The sequence below is a fragment of the Thunnus albacares genome, chromosome 22 (assembly GCF_914725855.1).
Source record: "Thunnus albacares chromosome 22, fThuAlb1.1, whole genome shotgun sequence".
In the NCBI taxonomy this organism is placed as follows: domain Eukaryota; kingdom Metazoa; phylum Chordata; class Actinopteri; order Scombriformes; family Scombridae; genus Thunnus; species Thunnus albacares.
Window position 1 is genome coordinate 7,277,437 of NC_058127.1, and position 25,919 is coordinate 7,303,355.

The 25,919-nt window shown below is 39.8% G+C and overlaps 1 protein-coding gene across 2 annotated transcripts in view; it reads right to left on the reverse strand.

Moving 5' to 3' along the window:
• nhsl2 (NHS-like 2) overlaps positions 1–25,919 on the reverse strand; it is a 164,487-nt gene that overhangs the window by 49,294 nt on the left and 89,274 nt on the right. The gene's annotated exons all lie outside the window — the stretch shown is intronic.

The window sequence follows — 25,919 nt, forward strand, 5'->3', positions numbered from 1 at the left end:
ACGCAGTGTGTTGTCAGGGAGAACAAGGACCGAGGAGGGAAGGAGGGAGGGAGGGAGGGAGGGAGGGAGGGTGAAAGAAAGAAAGAGGGATTAGGGAGAGAAAACGAGGGAGGGATGGACAGGCAGAGAGGTAGAGAGCAGATTTGGAGGGAAAACAGGGAAAGGGATCGCTTAATTAGGAGGGGGGGGAAAGGAGTAGGAGGAAGATAGAGGGACGGTTGGTTACGGGAGGCGATAAGAAGAAGGAGAAGGGGGAAGGAGGGATTAGGGCAGGGAGGTATGAGAGGGGAAAAAGGAGACAAAGAGGGATTGTGGCATTAGGGAGAGAAAGAAGAACAAGAGTGGGAGGAGGAGGGAAAGAGGGATGACATTTAAAAGGGAGACGAACGGGAGGAGAGGAAGGTAGAAGAAGAGTTTGTGTGATTTAAGAAAGAGGCTGGGAGAAAAAAAAAAAAGGGAAAGGAAAGGAAGGGAAGGGAATGTCGGCCCCCGTCACTGTCAAACCTCCAACACAAACAGACAATCAAAACAAATCAGCCCGCGCGATCGCAAATGGCCATTCAATGTCGACATGAATGAGGTGTCGCCTTGAATCAGCGCTGATGAAATAATTTGACACATCCAGCAGCTGATAAAACATGACTAACAAACACAGGAAATCCCAGACGTGACAGCAGCCGGTGTCCGACTGAGCGGTGAGCTTTAATAGGAAAACTTTTCATGGGTGGGGGGGCGGTTGGAGGTAGACAGATATCGAGCTTGTTGTCACCTCTGATGGGTGGGGGGTCACGGCAATGTCAAGTGATCATACTGTAAGCTAGAGTAGGCAATCAGCATTATCGCAACAAAAAAATGAGATGGGAAATTCTCCGCTATTTAGTGAGCCTGCAATTTATTCGGTGGTAACGATTGCTTAAACCACTCGCCAAACTTATAAAACTGATAATGGACTATAGTGGCTGTTATGGTCCAAGTTCTTAAGGCCACTTAACCGTAAAGTATCTCTGGTTTGATTGGTGTTCCACTGAATTAAATCCAATTTGCTTGTGAAAACCCGATGTGCTCTCAAGTCCACGGGAGGCAAGGAGAACGAAAATGTGTTTGAAAGGTACATTAAGTCTGGTACATTACTGACTTGATGTTGTAACACGCACATTATTACCCGCTATCTCATGTATATATGGTCCAAAGCTTGTTTTGCAGATTCATTCGGAGTCACATCTTAGCACCTGATACCATCAAGCATCGTGCGAGACCAGAATAGTCACTGACATTGTTTTTTTTAAAGGGGATGTATCATGCACATTTTTTTAGGTCTATATTTATATTCTGGGGCTCTACTGGAATATCTTTACATGATTGACAGTTCAAAAAACCTCTTTATTTATCTTATTCTGGCTCTTTATGCAGCCCCCTCAGTTCAGCCTCTGTCTGAAATGAGCCCACTCTGTTCTGATTGGCCAGTATCTCCAGAGGCTATGAAAACACAACAATAGTAGTTGGATTTCATTTATTTTCCCATTCTTTACTCAAATTGTCAACTTCTCGAATGCATCTCTACAACTGACCACATCATCTCGTCAGTAAAGTAGACAAAACATTGCAAACGAAGCGTTCAGGGCAGGTTGAAGCCCTGGTTTTTGACTTGCAGGGAGCATTTTTACATACGTTCACATCAGGTTTTGGACATTTGACCATGTTTAACATAAACATCTGACATCATAACAATATGTAAATGACAGAAAATCACAAAAAGCATCATATGTCCCCTTTAAACAACTGAAAATAACACATTATAAAATGTTCTAAGTAGATGTGTCTGGTAGCCAAAGGCTAAGTTAGCTAATGGTTTTGTAATGTAATTTAAGAAATAAAGGCAATATGTCACAAAAACAATGGGTGCACTTACACACAAGTATCCTACTGTAGTTATGATCTGGTTTTTAGAGTATCCCAGTCATATGTGTGTAAACATTATATCCTGATTTCAGAAACCTGGTTAAGACCCCGTCCCAGTTTTGAGAAACCAAGATATGCTGGCTGTATTCCATGTGTGCAGGTGAGTTGTCAACTCAAAGTAACATAGTAGTTAGTCCGTAAAACAAAATATATGATGGCAAATGATGTGAAGATGAAACCAAATGATGTTCATCCTCAACTGTTGAAGTAACTCTCTCTCTCTTTAGACTTTTGAGTACAGAAATGTCTGAGAGTGTCTGAGATGTTGAGGAATCAAGACGCACCTGCACACAGATGATCAGAAACCTGGATACTGTTACAATCACATGAATAACCAGGTTTCAATGTTTCATGTAAACGCATATATCCCAAATAAGATCAAAACCAGGATACTGTGCATGTAAACATACTCAACAACTGTCTGTTTTGTACCAAATCCAACATCTACAAGAGATTTTACAAGTTAAATAGTTTCAAAAATAGACCAGACTAAATTATCTGGGTATATCATGAATATAGTCTCACGCTGTAGAAGTCCACCGCCTTACTTAATTACACCTTACTGTCTTTAGATAATGAGATTTTACAAAACATCCATCTTCCAAAACAAACCAAAGCAGGTATTTGTCTCTCAGGCTGCATTTCAAGTAAAACTCAATCATTTTTTTCAGTTATATAACATTAAATGAGCTTCAACAGCAGAACAACGGTGACCAGATTAAAGTCAGGTTGATCTGCCCTTTGGATGACACAAACTGCCCTGTTATAATAAGGTAATTTCCTACGACACAAAGAATACAGTATGTGTCCATATCAGAGTGTTCCTGGGCACAACAATGAAGCACCGACTACCACTCGGGATAAAATGCTCCGGATGAGATCCTCAGCTGAGCACCCAAAAAGCCTGAATTTAAATATCATCTCCGACATGTGTGTGGGAAGTCTCTCTGAGACGAACATGCAGAAACTATCGGAAAAAAAAAGAGAAAACTTCGTTAAAATTTAAAGAACACTTAGTTCCCAGCAGACAGGCGTACAGATTCTGCAGCGAATCCACCGGCACTATCACGTCTTGTTTGCTCTGGAGCAACCGTCTCCTCTCAAAAAAAAAAAAAAAAAAAACCCGTACCGTACTGTATGGAATCACAATTTCACCCTCCCAGCTACCGGCTTCATCTTCCTAAGCTGCTTTCACACAATCGGCTCCCACCAGAGAGAGACACTGTTTATGATACAGAAGTGCATGTCAGTTAGCATCAGCCGCAGAGAGGAGAACAAAGGCGATCATGCATGATTTATAACGTACTTTAGAATAGACTTACTGTATATTCTTACCATGGAGCCTCTTTTTTATTCATTTTTTTTTTATATTTTGGAGCCTTAAACCAATTCATTTTGGGTAAGTCTACCACTCGTACTTTTCCATTGTTTCTCTTTTAAGCTGATCTGTGTTTACTGGGTGTATGTATTCTGATGCTCCGAGCCAAATATCCCATTAGGGTACTTGAGTTTGACTTAGACACTCACCCAACTGATTATACTTTTTTTTTAAATATCAAGTCTGCAGTATTTCAAGCAGGGATACAAACTTTTGCACAAACCCACCTACTCTATGTGTCGTGACTTGGATGATCAAAAGTATTTCTTTACTTGCTGGAGTATGAAAAATGAATGAATGATCAAAAATTAGCTGTCGTCACCCTTTGAAAACATCAATCAACTATAAAATGGCACATTTAAGAGTAATTAGGGTACTTTGTTAAGGCCTACAAGTAATTTACATCCACAGAATATTTCTACAGACTGGATTCTCTTTAACGAACACATTATTTCTGCATTGATCTATGGTGCTTTGGAAAGAAAGTCTATACTATATTCCAACAAGTCCTCCAAATTAAATGACCATGCACTCCAGAACGAAGGATCTGGCGCCCAACAACAACGTAGTTTATCTGTGCTTTCCAAAACCATTACGAATCAAATGTTTTATGATGTGACAACACTGTAGTTAACGTCTGGTTTGGTTTAGGCACAAAAACCACTTGGTTAGATTTAGGGAAATATCATGGTTTGGGTTAAAATGATCACTTTGGTAAGGTGAAACATGTGGTGTTGGTTAAAGTTACTATTTCCATCTCAACTGCGTCACTGCTCCAGGTCAAATCGTTTCTGAGAGACTGACATTACAACCTATTGTGTCGTGTTTCTTGGGAGAAGAGTCTCACATACTCCCCATTTTTTTGTCAGTAAGAGGACATAGAGGAGTGAAACTGCAACTAGAAGCTGCAAGAGTATCTTTAGTGGACATTTACTGCTTCATTTGTGGCACTATTTAAGTGGTGTGTGTGCAGCATTTTAAAAAGACGCTCAATTGATGCCAGATGATTGCAGCCTCACTGACTTTTTGAGAGTCAGGTCCTTTGATATCGTTAGCATGCGCATCAGATCTTTTGTAAGATGCTGGTTGACACTCAGGCATTTTAAGTCACTCTTTTAAACAACCATTCAGATGTTAGGTGAGAATCCTTACGTTGTGTAAGGAAACGAAAGGGTCAAACGTCAGAGTGTTCAAGGTTTTCCAATGTAGCACTTTGACTGTGGCTATTAAAGAGAAACATTTTGTCCCTGCCATGCTGTAACAAATGTGATGTGGTGTTGAGTGCTCACTGGGAACATCTTTTTAAAGCACTGACTTCCTTTTTCTCATTGTTTACAATAGAAAGAACGCACTCTTAAGATCGCTCAGAGCAGAACAAGCACCTAAACTGGGCGTTAAGAAAAAAGCAACGCACATCAGGTTTTATATAGCTACACATAAAGGAGTAGGCTACAATGTAAATGTGAATGCTTTAATTTTTATTTAATTATCATTAGAAAGAACAAATTGGCGAGAGTGATTAGGGATTTTGGACGCTGGGCTGCTGCAAAAGTTGCTGCAACCAAGTTTGATTGGTCGCACCAAACTTCTTAAAATCACAGCAGGAATTTCTTGATGTGTATTATTAGGATGCACAGCGACATTTTACTTTTAACTTTACAGTTGCTAAGTCTAATATTGAATTTTTTCAGATGTGGGACTTTAAAAAGTTAAATATATGATCTAGTGTGTATGTGGGTGAGAGCGTGCAGGTGTCTATTTGGGAGAGTTAGGTAATACTGTACCTGCTAAAGTCACACAAGCCTCAGGAGTCTCTGAAAATGTGGCACAAATTACTGTAAATACATAATTTAGACGGAAAGAAAGAGAGGGGGAGAGAGTGCTAACTACCTCAGGTACTGTCATACCTTTGAGACATCACTGTTACTGTGGCTGTGTGCCACTGTTCTCACTGCACATCAAAACAGCAAGGAGTCATCATCTACCTAACAAGGTTTTTCACAGACTAGAAGTCTCGTAGGACTCAGGATGAAGTCCAAAACCACCACCAGTGTGGCAGTGTAACGACACATCATGTGGTATGATTACTACCAATAGGAAGCACTGAAGCAGGACATCAACCAGATCATTAAGCAACTGGTCAAACAAAATGACCAGGACTGTGGATTGTTGGTTGAAAAATTCTGGGTATTTCACTACCTCAATAATAAGTTTCTACTCACCATGACAGCTACAAGACATTTAAAGAACAAAACCTTTCACCTGACATGAGACCGCAAAAGAGGACAGCCTGTCACCTGATAGAGGGTCATAAAAGAAGACAACCTGTCACCTCAGACACATGTGATGTATGGTAGCCATGATGTGTCATGCTGTGGGCAAGCTCTGAAGAAATATGCTTTAGAGGGGTGTTGACACTAGAAAATAGGAATAAGCTTTGACACCACCACTGATTACATCAAAAATAAGAGGAGTAACTTCACAATCAGATAGAAGTCTAACAATTAACTGGTTGAGAATTATTTTGGACCAATAAGCAAATTATAATCAGTGGTATGATTATGACCACTGCCATATAGCCTAAGCATACACCTGTTGTTGAGAAATTCAGAAATGTCTGCTTTTGCTTGCTTACACAAACTGGCTAACAAAGACAACCTATACTGAGAATTATGTTAGCTACTGTTACAGTCCAGACAAGTACCTGTCAAAATGTATTTTCTTTGCATTATTGTGTCAAATATTTAGTTAAATACTTGTTCCTGGTAAGAAAACACTAGAAACATAAGAAAATAGCTGACTCATGGTCTGAGCGGGACTAGCTAAAAAGTTAAACTAACTAGCTAGCTAGTTAGCTAGCTTGCAAACATTAGCCAGAGTAAACAACCTGTTACTCTGTCCGCTGAAAAGATAACAGAGTAGTTATCTTGTTAGTTTGACTGTCTGAATTAACGCTAATTAATAAGCCTAGCTTTTGTCTCGCTGTAAGTGTTAGCTAGCTACCTGAAAGAGATACAAGAAAACAAGAGGGAGCTCTTTTCTGCTAAGTAAATTGACTGTGCCTCACATTATTTTCCCAACATTAAATCAGGACACTGGTTGTGAGTTATCACTTTTGTAAATTATCCCAAATTGTGTCTGCATGAACTGCTCCTCTTTGTAAACGTGTGATAAACGTATGCTAATTGTATGCTGATTAATGTACTGTCAAAAAGTCAATAGCAGTTGGTTAAGACAGTCGCTAATTGTGTAGGGCCAAATCAAATGTTCCTCTCACAGAAAGCAGCTGGCAAAAAAAGGAAACCTTTTACTAAATAATAGTGTTGTGACAAAACAACTATCAGGCTAGGACCTTTGATGAGTGTTTACATTTATAAAAGGCATCTTCTTTACATGGGATATGAACACTTGAACCTTGCACTGCTAGCATACTTTAAATAACTGACAGCAGGCATCTGGGGAATATTTTCCAAGATTAATCTCCAAACAACTTCAAATATTAGTTTTGGGTCAAACATATTTAAATAAAAGTGTTTTCTGTGCTTCCTAAATGAGAATTCACATTTCAAGAAAACAGTACAGTCACAATTTGACTGCTGTCTTTTTTAAACAGGTATAACTGTGTTTTTGTTGTGTTGTCACAGTCATGAGGACTGTCTGACCTCAAAAGACTTTCAGTCGGCGTAGAAATCAGGGTGATGATGGATCTGACTGTTTTGACGGATACAAGAGACAGAGGGATCTTTAGGGAGACTCGTTTCCTTTGAGGTTAACAATTAATTCTTGATTAAAAGATGAGCGACACACATATACACGGAGTGCTCTTCAGCGGAGAATGTCACTCTTTTTCCTTCCTCCCTTATGTAACCACGGTGGCATGAAAAGGAAAGGAATATAGAGGGACTGGATGGAGGAGAGACACAAGCCTCTGGGCATCACTGGGCAGATTTATAAAAGAAAAACTCAATCTCCACAGTCCCTTTGAGGAAAGGGAAAATATGGTTTTGGAAAGAAATGCAAGCCATAGACAGTGTGGTTTAGTGTTCAGAGATTAAGTGTGAACATGAATGTCAGATTTAAGTTCAATCCCCACAAAAGCCAATATGCTGAATGGCTAAATAGACCTGAATAGATGAGGCTCTTTTTTATGTAAAAAGGCGTATTTTTCAGTTTATTTTGTTTTTATAAATCAAAGATCAGTCAAATCAATCAAAGAATATTAAAAGAAAATAAATAACACAAAAATCTGGGTTAATATTGCAGTATAAAAACACTACAGGCAGTGCTTATTTTTGGTGGAAATCAGTATAAATCTAAAAATTGTTGTTGAGTTTTCTGTTTACAATATTTGCAGGCATATGCACATTTATATCATACTCTGACATCCAAGAGGATGTTGAGCTGAATTTTAAGGTAATAATCTCTCATATATAACAGGTTTTAAGGTCGGCTAGCAAGCTAGTTGAACAAAGAGCAGAATTATCAGCCTAGGTGTAGTTACTCATTAAGAAATAAAACAGTTTTTACATTGTATTATCTGAAGAATTTCTTTGTTTAGGTGTTTTACATCGACCTTGCTGAAATCTTAAGAAGCATTTTGGAAATACAGTGAAACATCTTACAAAAAGTCCAGCAGATTGGTTTAATCTGCGTTATTACTTAGAGCAGCAGTTCCCAAAACGAGGCATTGCAGAGGAGAAAAATGTGGAGAGGAACTAATTCATTTCAACTGATTCGTTTGGGATCAATAAACAAACAGGTGTGCTCTGTGAGGTGTAAAATACAAGATCAACAGACTGTAGACAGGGAAGAAAAGTAAAAACAGATGATGCTCAACAACCAACCTCATCAAATCCAAAGTACAACTTTTCACTCTATAATTCGCTCTAGACGTCGCAGGAGAATCATGTGTCTCTTGGGTCTCAAATGTCCCCAATATAAATCTACAAAACTCTATAATTTGGTTGTTTTTTCAGTAATTGAGTACAACACCACCCCCATTTGAGTTAGAGCTGTAACGATTAGTCAATTAATTGATTGACGGCCAACTACTTTGATCATAAATTAATCATTTTGAGTCAATTTTTAAGATATAAAGTCCAACTTCTCTGGTTCCATCTTTTTAAATGAAAATATTTTCTGGTTTCTTTGTTCCTCTATGACAGTGAACTGAATATCTTTAGGTTGTTGACTGTTGGTCAGGACACAACAAGACATTTGAGGATGTCAAAGACCAAACAACTATTCGATTAATTGAGAAAATAATCCACAGATTAAACAATAATGAAAATAATCGGTAGTTGCAGCCCTAACTTGAATGGCTGGGAAATCTGGAAATGTGGGCAGCGGATCAGAAGTCTGGAATGAGTGTAGAACCTAACGAGAAACATGCATGAAAGAGATTCAGGATGTTAATGATGTTAAATTCTTTAAAAACTTGGGTTTGAAAAAGGTGCAGTGAATGTCAAAAGCACCATAACATGTATAGTTTGGAGCCACAAAGGAGTCAAACCTGCTACATTGACGGCATTAGCACCTGGGTGTAGTTACTCGAGGGAAAACCACGAATCATCATGGGTGTTAGTGACGACTTTTAACCTGGAAATGAAGACAGCGCACCCACTGACCTCCTTCATCATCCGACACTATCACAGCGAAACAAGAGACTAATGAAAAACAGAGTTGAGAGAGGAGTGAAACTTCCAGCTGACACACAGAAAACACCGGAGTGATACTTCTGCTGCGCCCACTCGCACAACCGAGGGAGATGACACACACACACACACACACACACACACAAACACACACAAACGCGGATCTCTCCAACACATTCAAGCATGAAAAAAGTTTGACAACCCAGCCACAAACAGACACACGCATATGTAGAAAACAAAGTTTCACAATACACCTACTATAGAAATATACCGACACACATTCACAAACACACCGACGAGGTGTTGCGTTATTTTTCTCCCCGGCCTATTACTAATTCATTCCCCTCCGTGTGCGTTGGAGTGTCAGCAGGGAGGACACAGATTTAGACAAGCTGTTATCACCGGACAAACACACACACACACACACACACAAATGGATGACTGGGTAAACACAAGATATCCATCTCTCATATTTTAGCATTTTATCACCTACAGACTTGCAAAGATTTCGTGTTTGCATGATAAAAATACATTTCTGTCTTTCGCACACTTGTGAGGAAATGCAACGTGGTTGATAGTCCAGGAGCTACGGCTGTATGCCAAATACTGATAATGCGTGTGTGTGTGTTTGAGTGTGTGTGTGTGTGTGTGTGTATTTCAGGCTTATGAGCCACTGTTTGCGTTAGCCCAGTGCTCAGCAAACTCGTTTATGTCTGTCTTAAATAACAGTGTCACTGCACACTGAAAAGCTGGGCTAAAACTTGTGTGTGTGCGTGTGTGTGTGCCCATCCAAGTGAACACGCCTTGTGTTTTCCTCACGGTTAATAAAAGCTGTGCAGTAAACCAGATTTACCGACACCTCTGAGGCCAAACTGAACGTTAGCCGTCCCTCCGGGTGTCGTTATCGAAAGGAAACAGGCTTCTTACGCAGCAACATTATCCATACTGACCTTTATTGTTACGACTGACTAACAACAAAGGTCGGCGTAGATGATATAACCGACCTCTGAGTCTCTTCGCAATCAAGGTAATAAAGCGTCAGAGTTAACAACGGTGTGAAAATACCTGCTGAGAACTACAGATTTAAGTAAGTTTCTGCTGCACTGAGAACCAAAAATGCAAAGTGCTGACACTGTAATGCTCGGATTTATATGCTTGCTCACTTTGTTCAAGTAGTTTGAGATTTAAAACTCAAATTTTGTCGATTTTAGACTGCAGGCAAAGTTCATGTGGAGCTCCTCAACTCAACTTTAGAAAAGTTTGTCTTCTTTTGTTGAATACAAAAAGTTTCTGTGGAAAAACAATATTTATTTTTGCTTCATTTATTTCTCAAGGTAAAGTGTTTTTTTTTTTGGAATCAATACCGAAACTGAGGTATTGTATCGGCAGCAGTATTGAAAAATGTCAAATGACGCTCAGATAAAAATGAGTCGACAGTTTGCTGTGACTCCGTTGACAACAGTGATTCGTCAAAAGTGTGTGTTATTGTATTTATTGTAATGGGTTTAGTTTATTTCAAGGTTACTTATTGTAAATATCGTGGTTTGGGTATCAATAGAGGCTCAGAAAGACTTTTTTATTTGTGAATTATCAAGCAGAATAAAGAAATGTAGGATGTTAATGACTGAAGCTGAACTAGGTGTAAATGGAGTGGATATACCAGAAAAGTAAATTAATAAAACATGAGTACTGATGATTTTTTATATTTTGTTTTTTCTTGAAAATTACTTCATAATCTCATATTATGCAATATGTTTTGTGATTTCATTGTAACAAGCTTTGTTTTCTGAACATTATCACACTGCAACTGCAAACCTGTGTCATGATCATGGGGAAATATATATAGTTATTTGTATATATAGTTTTTTTTAATTACAAGAAATCACATCTTGTCAATTTGACTTTAATTACAGACATGGTCCCATAGCCCAAAGACAAAACCGGCTTTCCCTCTTTGACTTGTGAGCTTGAGTAAATATCCAAATCAGTGGGACTAAAGTCAGTTAAGGCGAACTTGCTGCTGAATAAGTGACACCAAAATAGCGAGAGACAACCTTTGTACGCCGCCAGACTCGGCGTGAGTCACATTGTCGGGACCGTGTGAAGTCGTGTCATTCGACACAATTCGCGACTCTGCCCCGTGCCAGAGCAGCCCACTCATCCTGGTGGCTAAATGAGCAAATGAGCCGAGTGTGAATCAGAGGTGTTGCGGCAGTAAAGGTACACGGGAAGCCGGAGGGTTACTTCCTGTTATAATGGACTGATGATGAGGCATGGTGAGTCAAGACAGGAGTGTGGGGAGTATGTCAGATTGGATTTTTGTGATGTAGATTGGCAAGAAAACATGTCTGTTTTGGGTTTTTTTTGCCATGTTATATGCCACTTGTCCTTTGGATCACACCATTTTCTCCATCTTCCAACTTTTCTTCAACTATTTTGGTTGTTATTTCTTGTCACAGCAGGGTTTTATACAGGGATACATGACATATTTCTCTACTGAAGTGTTTGGTTGGGTTCTGATTCAAGTTTCCCATCCAGAATACAACATCGAAATCAAAAGTGCTCACTCGGGCCTAGTTCTGTCTTTCGAAAACAAGCAAGCAGGAAAAAAATATGCAGTCTTGACATTAGAAAGGTTATTTTTTGTCGGTGGGTCTCACATTCAGCTGAAGGATTTGTCTCACAATTTATGAGTCATTTGATACAATTAAAATGCAGAAACGTCTCTTAAAATGAAGAATTATTCAGCTTTTTTTTTGTGGAAGTCTACCCGGTTTTGCATATTGTGGTAATATATTGCTCAAATCACCTTCAGTATGGTGGCCCACAAGGGGCAGGTACATTAATGCATCACTGTTTGACAATTCAAATAATGACTGGGCTATTTTCGAGTCTATTTTTTGCTCCTAACTTTTAATTTCAGAGGCATTCTATTAATTTTGTAGTGCGAAATTCCCCTGAGTGCCCATTAACTTTTAACCACGCACAAAGTGTGGGACATGTCTTAGTGAAATATGGAGAAAAACAGTGTAAACATATATTTTTAAAGACCTTGTGCAATGCTGTGAAAGATCTAAGAAGAGGGTGTTTGTAAGGATTTGGAGTCCCAGCTGTGGCAGATGATGATGTCTGAGGTTTTTAACGAGAATTCGGCCAAACAGGATGAAGGCTGCTAATTAATGTAGCCCACTGGTCTGGACGCAAGGCGTGAATGTTCCCTCATAACAAGTCAGTCTTAAGTGGTTAAATTGCAAGAAAATATGTGTGTGTGCGTGTGTTCATATGTGATAAATCTGATTCAGTAGGAAGATTTGTGTGCATGTGGGTGTGTTTGCATGTAAGCGTGTTCAGACTGCAGCAGCCAGCAGCTTTTCCACGGCTCAGTGTTGCCCCCTGCAGGACAAACAGGCGTAAAACACAGATAATGACACCGAGAAAACCACAAACCACATCAATTATCCATGTGTTCAGTTTCTGTGAAGAAGCAATTTGAAGTCTTTTGAATTCTACTCGTGTTTCAAGCTACAATAAATGAACATTTTCTGCAAAATCTAACCAAATAAGCATCAGAGGTGAAACTGCAGTAAAGACTGAATGATGCACTGAAAGTATGAGTAATTTAATATGGATGTTTTCACTTTTTAATGATTTTATAAAGACACTACTAGTACTGTACAGTGCATTTGCCATTTCTTAATATTAACAGGTTTGTTTACTTCTGAAGCAAATAATTGCAAACACACTTTAACGCTCATACACACTCATTTAAGGAGACATTTTACAGAGTTGTGAATCAGTATCAGATGTTTTCAATGATATATTAAACAGCACATTCACACAGAAACATTAAGTCCCGTAGTTATTGCTGTAAACTCTCTGAAGAATAACCTGGATAGCTTCAGAAATGCTAATTTATTACATTTTAATGACATTTGCAATTCCATTTACGCCCTGTCTTCACACTATTAATAAGAACACTAACAAATAATCAATCTTCTAACACTCCGTTGTTCAAAAACTATTAAAAACACATCAGTGAGCCACCGTTGCACTGGCTGACATGTTCTTTCATTGCCTTGAACACGGCCGCTGTAGTTTATTTTGGGTCAATCCCACATACACCGTCCCGCTCCCTCAAATACTCACTAGACCATTAAACATGTATTAATCCGCAGCTGAAAATAGTCCCTAACAAATGCGGTATTTACTCCTGTTTGAGCGATGTTTGCTAAACACTACAGTGCCCAGCTGTTTGATGAGATTACCGAGTCTTTTATAAGCATGAAACTGTATTCTTGTGACCCCTTATTAAAGATTTACATCTTCAGTAGGAACCGGTGGCCTTCGGACTAAGAGCCACAGTTTGAAAGTATTGACCAACACCTGGTAGGTTGTGGTCTTTGTTGACAATAAGAAATTGTAGAATAGCACCTTGCTATTATTAAAAAAAAGAATAGTGCATCAAAATTTAGACCAAACAGATGGTGAGGCTACTGTGTGTAATACCTCACGGAGAACACCACTAAATATTAAACAAAAACCTGTGAACACAAATCTAATCTTACAGCTGCATCAGTTTGAAGCAAAAAGCACAATATCTTTAAATGTGAAATGTTTACCTCGAATGTAATGAATTTATGTCATTTTTAACCCGATAAACCTTTTCAGACAGTTTATTGTAAGGAAAGAAAGCTGCGTCTTTGGCATCTAAAGCAATCGAAGACAAATGCAATCGCACAAATTCACCTCCTAAATCAATACACACACACACACATATATATTTGCTAAGAAGGTGTGTACTCCTCAGCTCTACAGTGAGACCTGGGCTGTCTGCAGTGATTAGACCTTGAAAGTAATTTATAGTGACACGAGCCACAATTCATCCTCTCCCTCCCTCGCTTTCACTCGTCTGTCCTCCTCCCTCTCTCTTTCTCTAAATCACTTTCCTTCTCCTGTCCTCTCTCTCTCTCTCTCTTTCCACGTCTCGCCCGATTTCATCCTTTATTCCCTAAATCACGCCGAGTTCCTCCTTTCCACTTCTCCCCTATTCTTTCCTCCATATTTTTCCCCTCCCCGTCTCTCTCTTGTCAGATATTCCTCTGAGCTTTCCCGTCGTCTCCCCTCGTTCTTCTTCTGTCACATCTCCTTCATTACACACACACACACACACACACACACACACATCACACACACAAAATGGGGGACAAGTGTGAGGGTGGAGTAATGGAATTGGGTCTAATGAGGAGGTGTGTGTGTGCGTTTATGTGTTTGTGTGTGTGTGTGTAATCAGAGGACTAATCCACCTGGCTCAGCCACCATGGCGAATAAGCTCGACTGAACCGAGGACAAACGGAACAGTAGACGTGCCAAATGGCCATTTTTTGGGTGTGTATGTATGGATAATGTATATGTGTGTGTGTGTGTGTGTGTGAGTGTGTGTGTGAGTGTGTATTTATTGTATATTTCCTCATGTGTGTATGCAAACGTATCACCCCGCAAAGACAAAGTACTAAACGCACATACTGATGTGATCTTTTCTGCTAAATAAGTGTGTTTTCTGTGTGTGTGTGTGTGTGTGTGTGTGTGTGTGTGTGTGTCCGGGGCCTAATTGAAGAGCTGGATGCGTTCAGCCATGTTTGCTAACAAGAACAAAGATCCAATTTTATGCTAATTACTGACGCAGAGATTTGCGTCACTTTGATTGTGATGGTTAGTCGGGACGAGGAGATAGTTGAGATGACTCACAATAAGTGGAAACACACACACACACACACACACACACACACACACAGTGGCTTCGTCTCCAAACACCACCACATGGAGGAAATATCTGTATTTTTGAAATTGATAACCGTTATTTTCAAAACACTCTTTTATTATGCCACGGTTGCCGTGGATACAGATGAATCAGGCTGGCAGGGAACTGCAGTCGCACTCGAGATACACACTTGATGCACACATGCAAACAGGTGCACATAAACATGAATGACTAAGCATTTCAGTCACTTCATTCACACACAGTTGTCTGCTTTACTTGTGTTCATGTTTGCAAATATGTGTTTTTGTGTGATTTGACTCATATATGGTGTAAGTTACATTTTGAGGAGGCTTCTGTTGTTGCAAGCGGTGTGGAAATACCTTAAAGTGCAACGCCATCGACGGTCGCTAGATGATGGCTCCATTTTAAAAAAAAGCTTCAACTTCTCTCTAGAAATACTAAGTCAATAAGGAAAACGAGTCATTACGGTCTCAATCGCTAAATTCAGGCCTTCTAATAAGTCTGCTGGTGGCCATTTTGGAAATTATTGCTCTTTTAATAAGATTTTTTTCCCAGAGCATGAAAGGCAACACCCCCGCACTCCTTATATGGAAGAGCCTGGCTCCAAACCGTGACATCACACCTCGCTACATCCATCTTTATATACAGCAGTATGGTTTAAAGTTGTCACATCCCCAGTAGCGTTCACAACAATGAAGAAGCACAACAAATAAAACGCTGATATGAGAAAAACAAATCTGTAAAGTGGAAATCTGTTAATAAAACACTTTTAATATATTATTTCTTTACCTGCGTCAGCAAAAACAAAGCTGCTAATGCGATCTAAGACTATGACTGAATGAAGAAGTGGCAGATTAAACCATCAGATATCCTCAACAACTATTATTCCCTTAAGACATTTCACACACGGTCTCACTCTGCTGCTCCTGAGACTACAGAAGAAATACAACTATATAAATGCAAAGCAGGCTGATGTGTGTGTTCTCATATACAGTATGCAAAAATATTCCTACAGTCTATTATAGTAAACAAATCCAGATTGGTTACATTTGCTGATATGGCAGAGAATACCTAATAATCCACAATGATCTAATAATACCAGAAACTGCCAAAGAATGAGTCATATTCATTAAAAAAAATACCGCTGAGCCGCAATCAGCTGTAAGATCATCAAAGAGGATCGTTTCTGACAGTCGAACCTTTCAAATTACAAGCTTTTTTTTTTTTTTATTCTTTCTCCCCCCCCAAAAAAAGTAGGATCCCAAATCTTTGATGTCATTCATTTTCTGCAGCCGCACCGCTGGCTGTGTACGAGCATCCGACTGTGTTATTTGAGCTCTTCCTGACCCAAATATGAGCTTTATCTTAATTTGTACTCGTCTCCGAACTACAAAAAATCCCTCCAGATCCCCCCTTAAAACTCTCCTTCAGTGATAATCTCTCATCATTTAAGTCAAAACCAGGTCAGCAACAGCCTGCCCACCTCCTTCCTCCTGACTCACTTTGAGATTTACCGGCATCTAAACTGTTTAAAAGGTGCTGCTGACACGTTCATACTGAGGTATGATTAACACGAACAAATGAGGCTAATTAATAAGACAAGCAGCCTCTAGATTACACTTGTTACACTTCAGGGTTACATTTGGCGGGAAATTTGCCGGAAACTATGACCAACCTGCATATATATTGTTTAAATATGCCAAGTCTTTTTATATTTACATCATCTCTGATAGTTAAGCTTATAATTTAGCTGTAAAATGTCCAACTTTTTGACTTTTTGTTACTCTTTATTAACCAAATTTCCTTAAAGGGTCGTCAGGTGGTCTGGGAGCAGGTCTGCTTTCTGTCCCCAAAGTAAAAAACTAAACATGGTCAGTTTTTATGCTCCACATATCTGGAACAAACTGTAGATCTGCTGCGACTCTCGGTTCTTTTAAATCACAGCTGAAGACTTTTCTGTTTGCCTTTCATTAAACCACATTAACGGTTAATATATTACGCTGCACCGTTACTTTTATTCTCTTGTTTTATCTTGTCTTATTCCCTTTTTAGCTCATTTTTATTTCCAAATTTAAACTTTTTAATTGTTTTTATACTTGTGTTGCGTTTATATTCTGTTTTAATGCCTTTTATGCTCCATGTAAAGTACTTTGAATCGCCTTGTTGTTGAAATGTGCTATACAAATAAACTTGCTTTGCCTTAAAACGTCTTATATGTGACATTCCAGTGTTTACTTACTTGTGCACCGTTTTCACCCCAAAGGTAATCCAGATCCAGGTTTTCCAATAGTTATGATTGCAAATGTTTGTTTGTTTTTTTACACTTTTGCAGAAAATGTTACTTACGGCTCTTTCGCCCTAAAACCTCCTGATATAAAAAATTCATGTTGGAGTTAATGGTGAAAACAGAAAACAGCGGAGCTACTGTATCTGCTGACCTTTGAGTTCATCGGAGTGAGTTCTCGCTCAAGCTGTAACTTTAAAACACTCCGCTAAGTCATTTCTGAACCGTTATGATGGACTGTGTGTCACTTTACTGACTGCAACTGTAAATTCAGACACTGCACACGCTCTGATTATTTATCAAAGTGATTGATAACACGCACAAACTGCAGATATCACAGAGCTGACTGACTCAGCAGCTTGTGCCAGAGGTCAGGGAGTTTGTGTGTGTGCGTGCGTGTAGGTGTGTGTGTGTGTGTGTGTGTGTGTGTGGCTACATGAGAAAACAGAGGGAGAGTTTATGTATCTGTGTCCCGTCTCTCGCCTCAGAGGAAAAGACTGCGGCAAAAACGGACAGGAAGTGATGTCACAGGCCTTTCAAGGTCAGCGGCTCGTCTCTGCAACCATCCCTCACATCCACATCCCCACACACGCACACACACAGACACGCACACACCCAGTATTTCCTCCGCCAAAACAAACAAAAAAAAATATCTCCCTGACCTTTTGACCCCATCAGCGGAGGTCATCGTGCACTCGTCCTGCTGTAGTTCATCAATCTTCCTTTATCACTTTTACCTCACACACACACACACCTACACACACACACACACACACACACACTGACCCTGTAGCGATTACACATGCCCTGCCGCTGTATACACTGGGACACAGATGGTTCAAGGTGTACCGTACACGCACACACGCACACACACACAAAACAGCTGTCAAATCCCATCCAAGCGGAAACATCTGCACCGATTCAAGCCGCGAGTTCTTCACATAAAACTTTAAAAAGACAGAAAATTATATCAAGTTCGGCAGATGCAAGCTGAGAACGTTTCTCTCTAAACGCTACAAGATTAAAAAAAAAAAAAAAAAAAACAGGAAACAGGGGAAACACTTTACGCGTCGGACAGTCATACATTACGTCTTTGTCTTTGTCTCGCTAACATGACAATACACGATGTCGCTTTAACATTTTATGCTGAACAACACTTGTGATGCTTTCAATATTTCATGCTGCAAACTGCAACCGCTGGCACAGAGGACTAGTCGCACCGCTTTAACATAACAGGAAGAGACGTCGCTGTTTTGGTTTTTTTTTGCCTCCTGTTATGCAGAAAAACTGTAATCTGGCTCCCTTTAATTTGCACAATACATCACGTTTTTAGCATCTTTTTTTTTTTGTTTTTTTTTTGTCTGACACTTCAAGGTGTTACTACAACTACAGTTTGTTCTTTTACAGAACAATGGTGGGAGTGTTTACACTGTTGGCTCTTTTTTTTGTGTGTGTTTAGTCTGACTTTTAGGTTTTAATAAACCTTCCATCACGTCAGAGATGCAGTTGTTTTTTATTCACATTGTTTATAGCTGGATAACAGATGTGCAAACACACAAAGGATTAATTAATCATTACGCTGACAGGAAAAATGCAGCAAAACAAGGTGCTGTGTGAGCTATTTTTGATGGTAATCTGTTAGAAAATTACACGTTTAATAGAAAAATCAAGTAGAATCATTAATATTTTTGTTGGCTTTTATGAGACGGCTGATAAGAGAAAGCAAATCAGGATGTTCCTTCAAAAATCCAACTTTCAGAGCCTTGAGAGCTGCTCTAATCTTTATGTTTTATGTCTGACAATGGATCAAATCACTATGTGTAATATGAAGAGGTTGCTCGCAGCAGTTTCCCTCAGTTCTACAGAGCGTTTAAGCATCTTTTAGCTCATTTTTTAAAGTTTTACAGCCTGCGACATTACTGTTTTTGTTCTGTCTCGCCACTCTGATCGGCATCATTTCCGAGAAAACGACTGATATAAATCCACTGTACGCTATTTTCCCATCGCTGATGAGCATAGAGGAGAATTTAGAGTCGGATATTCCCTTCAGGAGCTGTTGGAGTGTGAATATTTCATACATAGAAACACAACTCCGAATGCTAAATATGCAGCTACATGTTCAACACATTAACTTTATATGGTGACAAGATGTCAGAGTTGTGTTCACAGCGGCAAAAGAAAATCGATTAATGCAGCTTTCAGTACTTTGAAGACTGATTAAGGAAATCTATTTATGGTATGACTTTCTCTCAGTTATGGCATGCAGTCTACTTTCTGTCTCATGTCCTGTTTACATGCTGTTTTATTTTGTTTCAGCAAAACAAATCCTCTATATACTATACACTGATGTCACACAGTCAAGATTTACTCTCCAACTTTACTGTAGTTGCCAAATAAATGAATTATTATATTGTTTCTACTGGAGCTCCAGATCAAGAGCATTGAATGGCTGCACTTCCTGTCTGGCCCACTTTGACAGTTGGCCTCATCTGTCAGTACGGACTACAATCCCCAGAGGCATCTTATCACCGGCTGCCAGGCCCTCAGATTTGTTTTGGCACCGCTTCCTGTAGTTCCAGGCTGCTTTGACGAAGTTAACCTTGTCTGACAAGAAAACTACAAACCCCACTGGCACCCAGTGACCGATACCAGCTCCCACCGCGCTCCCATCCACCACACTGCTCGTAAAGAATGTGTTTTCTTCTCGTTCAGGATTATTCCCACACTGTGTCATTGTATGTGTGCGCCTGGTCTTCTCAGTCGGTTGATGCTGCACAGACCACCTCCCATTACACCATCGGCCAGCACACACACACACACACACACACACACACACACACAGAGGCTCTAGGGAGCTTCGTTGTCTCGGTAAGATTACTTCCAGGAGCCATTGTCTCAGAGGAGAATCTGAAAGGAAACAGCACTCCATCTATTTCCTGTTCCCATCCTGTCCACTGGACAGACAGCTCTAATAAACGCAAACAGCACAGACGAAAAAAAAACAAAAAAACGCTCAAAGTGCAACAGAACAATTTCATTAAAGCCACTTTAGGAATAAATTTGACTTAGTTGATATGACATAAATGTGAAGCAACTCAGCAGCTCTCATTTTTAACAACCTGAAACCATTAAATATGCATCACGTCTGCTTTGGCAGAAGATTTTTCTAAAGAAAGATCCTACACATCAAGTATGCAGAACAGCAAATGGTCCGTCAAGCTGTGAGTTGATTTACTGATTTACAGTGAAACTGACAGCAAAACACATTTATTTACAAGTAAAAGTCACTAATTTGTCCTCTAAAGATACAATAAATATAATGATAAATCTAAAATACAATTTAAGATATAATATATATCAAGACATTTCATTTACAACGACAAAAAAATGCAAATTTTCACATTTGAGAAGCTGACACCAGAGAATATTTGGCACTTTTGCTGAAATGATTAATCAATTATTAATCTTGCAGTTGATGAATTTTCTATTAATCAATTAATCATTTCAGTCACAGCCTTCTTTACTTTTATGGAAGTAAACAATTAGCACACTTCCACAGTTTATGTCAAAGGAATAGTGTGACAGATACATGAGAAGATTGACATCACTCTCATGTCTGTGCGTTAAAGGGAAATTCTGGTTTATTTGAACCTGATGTATTTACAAATGTGGCCATTGTGGCTCTATGGGTCATGCTAACTTTGCTCCCGCTAACTCCATTACAAAGAAATGAGGGGAAACAAGGACTCACACAAAACAACGTACTGTATAGCAGGGCAAGCTGTGCAAGTCTCCTACATCTTCCCAAACACAATTTTTACATGAATCATTTTAAATGTTTGTCTTCGAGTCAGACCAACACAAGAGCTAGCCACCTTTAGCAGCCTTTATGGCTAAATGCACATCCAGAGCAAATTAGCATGACCAATGGAGCCACATATAGCCACATTTATCAGGTTGAAATAAACCAGAATTTCCCTTTAAGTACAGAGCTATAGCTCTATGAGTTGTTTAGCCTAGCTTAGCTTAAAAACTGGATGTAGCTTGAACAGCTAGCCTGGCTCTCTCCAGTGTTTAAAAACAAACGCGTCTTAAGCTAATTAACATGTTAAATCACATTTCTTTAATCCGTACACAAACAGAAATGTAATAACGTAAGCTTGTTGTTTTTACAGGGCACAATAAGGCTAACTGTTTCCTCCTGGCTCCAGTCTTTATGCTAAGCTAAGCTAACCACCTCCTAGCTTCATGCTACGTGCAGATTTTCTAACTCTTGGCATTAAATGTCAAACTACTCCTTTAATTTTCTGTACATTTATATTCATGCATGCACATTAACAAACATGTACTGTGTCCTGATATTTATCTACTGGTTTATTAATGACAAAATGAATGATGTGCTTGGTTTGAGCAAGAAAAAAACAAACAAACATACACACATACACACACAGTCGCTCTCACACATGTATGCACACTAGCTTATATGGAGCCAAAATCCTCGAGGGAAAGTCACACGCAGGTCAAAGACATCGTTTACACACTCATTTAATTTAGATTCACCAGCACACAGTTCAGCTCACACACAGTCCAGTATGTAAACATTACAGGCAAATGATCAGGAATGTATAAATATCAGGCTCGTGTGTTGGTCGGAGGGAGAAAGAGGAGGACGGATCTGCAGCTGCTCTGACTTTTCTACCTGCGACGGGAAATTTATTGCACCTGCCGAGCCGTCCACCTCGTTACCTCTGAACAAATCACCTGCTCTGTCTTTCTATTGTTTCCTCTCTAACCTCAAACTAAGGCTTTATCCTTCTCCCTGACTCGTCCTCTACTCTACTCTCCGTCTTCTTTGCTTCACTCTGCAGCGGAGAAACATTACTGTAGTTTGTTCAAACTAAAAACAAAAGCAGCATTGTAGATTTTCCCTCCTCTGCGCTCATATTCACAGTTGGGTAAAACGTCTAACGAATGTCTGTGACCTCTGCACACAAAAAAAAAACTTGTAGAAGCTTCATTCACAAAATACAACCTTGATGTTGCTGCCAGACTCAACAGCTTGAAAGTAACGCAAACATGACAGAATGAAAGAATAAACTTCGAGGTTAAACTAGTGTCCTCAAACCTGCGTTCGCACGTTTCACTACGATACTATTTAACGACGCACACAAGAGTTTACAGTCACTCTAGTCAAGCTGGAGTTGGGTGGAGCTGCTGAGACTCAAATAACACTGATAACAGTGTAATTGAAAAAAAAAAAAAAAGAGAGATTAAATATTTAAAAAAGCTGATAACAGTGTAGTTTGTCCCGCCTTATCAGGTGCAATAAGACGAAAAGGATGGTGCACGCAGTCAGAGTGAAAACATCCGGGTGTGTGAGCTTTAAGCAACATTTTCAATCTATTATAAATATAGAAATGTAACATTTTGATGATATTTTTGAAGCTATTCATAGTTAACATATGACTGAATTCCAGGTTACATGCTGTTCTGATGTGCTTTCAATGAGAATTGTTGTTTCTTTGATTCTGATTTAAATTATATAAACAACAAATACACCAAAAAGCTTCTCAAAGGATGGAAATGTCATTTATATTAATAGAGAAAAATTGCTTCCTTCGTTTCTTTAATAATACAGTATGTATTTTAGATCTCATGCGTCGGACATCTATTTGATAAGCATCTCACTCTCTGCTGACACACACACTCTTTTCTTGACTGTTTTTTTTTTTTTACCGAAGCAGCTCACGTCTCTCCAGTATGAAATATACTTGTGAATTTATATAAATGCATAACTAATGCATAGATGGTAAAAATAGTTATCCTTGCCGCTCAATGTCACTTTCCCACGAAGTCTGTGAAGCGGCTGAAGGAATGCTTCTGCTAATATTAGACTGTTCAGAGACGTTGGATGCAAAATAAAGACGACTGCTGCGGACTGTACATGTGATTAAAACCTTTAAATTATAGCCAAAAAGTATAACTGATCATGAATAAACCACGTATATTATATGCTTGTAAACAAACTTGACAAAACAACTCTAAACAACACAGGAAATGTGTGAAAAACTACTTCTAAACACGCCGCGGTGCAACAAAGACACCAAAACTAACTAAGTTGAGGTGAGTTTTCTTCTCGAGCTACGTTGTTTTATAAAATCCAGATGTTATAAAGGACATTTGATCCCTTACACATTAATAAAACTTTGCATCTGCACCAGTCGGACCCATAAACATGCCAACTGGCCCCTGTGGCCTCACCTACAATTGCTCAGACTGTATACAAGACAACAATATGCCAAAAACATCCACTGTGAAACTGACCTCTGGCCAAACATTAAAGTTAGGATAAGTGATGTATTTTACAAGCATTTTTTGTTATATTTGTTGAAATTCTCTGGACATCCCGACAGCAATCGATAAATCAAATACTCTGATAATAAAAAAGGAAAAAAGTGCAGCATCTGTGGCTGGTGCAGGCCTGTAATAAGTCATATTCATTTGTTGGACAAGCTACCTACCTGCTTCACTCAGAGCACATGACACAGAAATTTTGGAGGCCAGGCGAGCAGCAGCCTCCAAACCGACGGATGTGCATGAATTACAGAAAGGAGAGAAGGAACATCAACAGAAAGCAGAATGAAAAAGCAACGTGCGATCGTCGGACTGTTGCTTATAGCGCGGGTTGAAACCGAGCAGCACATAATCTTATCAACAACGCCAGAGAGCGAGAGAGAGAGAGACTTTCAATGGAAGTGAGCTCGGCTCCCAGGAAGCGAAGCGCGATATCACTCAAATTCAAGCAGGGAGACGGGATACTCATTAGTTTTGTGGCGGGCTTCAAACAGGTGAGAGGCGAACCTGTTTAGAGTTTACTAAAGGTTGTTGCGCCTTCGAGAGGAAGATGTGAGTCCGACGTTGATGCTCGGCTGCCGGGAGGGGCTCAGGACAGAGAGGAGAGTTTTTTGAATTTTTTTGCCTTTCTCAGAACTCTACCTACCCCAGCTTTAAAGCAACATCATTGCAAACTGCTTCTCACTCCTCTCTCCTTTCCCTCTTCCTCCTCTTCTTCACCTCCCCCCCCCCCCCCCCCCCCCCCCCCGAGGCCCCCCCTCGCTCGTCTCACTCCTCAGGCTCACTCATCACTCCATCCATCACGTGTCGCGGCCGTGCCGATCTGACAATCGAGGCGCCGCATTTAGCAACTCATCAGCATAAAAATTCGATGAGACTTGATTTCATTCCCTTTCATTTTCACATTAAATTGGGCAGCGGAGGGAGAGAGACAAAGAGAGAGAGAATGAGATAATGAGAGAAGCATGTGTGTGTGTGTGTGTGTGTGTGTGTGTGTATGTGTGCTATCATGCTACCGAGCATGATCTATAAGCATGTGAAATACTGTATGTATGTGTGTTACTAGCATGTGACTGTGTGTGTTCATGCCTTGCATCATTTTTCCATACTAGAGTGTAAAATTGCGGAAAGCAAAGCCTCAGCTGTGTGTGTGTGTGTGTGTATTGGATATTATAATAATTGCTCTATTGGAAACCATTGTAGCCAAGCACTAAACCGCACTGTGACCAAGCCAAGATCCAAAATGCACGCTCAGCAACACAGTCCAACCAATGTGCATGTGTGCATGTGTGCATGTGTGTGTGTGTGTGTGTAATGACCTCAGCTGACCTCGCGGCTCCTTAACAGACACGTGCAAAGACTTTTTCTGGGGTGAAAAAGACAAAAAAAGTTTGGGCTTCTGGACGTACAAAGAGCCTTTCAGAGGTGATGAGACACAAACACACCAGCACACACACACACACACACACACACACACACACACACACATGGACACACACTAGTCTTGTCTCTCTCTCTTATGTAAGTCTGAAGTCAAGTGGAGAGAAGATTTCCAAAGTTTCCGAATACCTCAGACTGAAACTTGGAGAAACGTGTGTAAAATGATGCACAAGATAATAATCATATTTCCATTTGATGCAACTCCTGAATGATGCAACCTATCGATATTTTTCCTTCAATTTAGGAACAAGTTGATACAAAATACATGCAAGATCCTGTCAGACAGTGCAGAATAACAAACTTTAAGCTTAAGGGGAAACAAAAGGGGTTAATTTATCTTTTTAAAGTGATCTAAGATAGTATTTTCTCCTTTAGAAGAAGTTAAGAAAATTTTCAGCTGCTTTCCTTTTCAAACAATGATGCTCCTGCCTGTCAAAACTATGAAAAGCTGCATATCAAACCTCAAACTCACACACATCAGCTACTGTGTAACGCTCCTGCAAGTTCTTGACGTTCAAAAGCAAAGTTTTGTCACCAAATTTGCCCCAGAAATGCCAGAAAACACCAAAACCACAGCTTCAAAACACAAACAAAACACTGCATGCTAACAAGCAGAAACGATGCAAACATAAACATATGCTACACACACGGCTAACACGGTCATGTTACCCTCACTAATGTCAAGTGTAACATTCCTGAGTTGTGGGAAAAAGTTGTCCTCCTAGTTTCAGTACCACTCGGCTCCCTGCTCCGAACTTTCTCTCAACTCCTTGATTCTCTTCCACGTGATTCCTTCATTGCCAAAAAACAAAAAAAAAAACAACAAAACCCCCCCAAGAAATGAAATATTTCCAGTGTCTCTTACCTGTTCTGGCCCAGAAAAACTCCATGTCTGTATTCCTGAACTCTCACTGTCACACACACACACACATGTAAGAAGAGAAGAAGTGGAGAGGGGAAAAGAGGAGGAGGAGGAGGAGGAGGAGGAGGAGGAGAAGAAGAGGAGGAGAGGCCAGCTGCCGACTGAGGTAAACCCAGTGACTCATTCAGTCAGAGGCTGGGGCTGTGAGC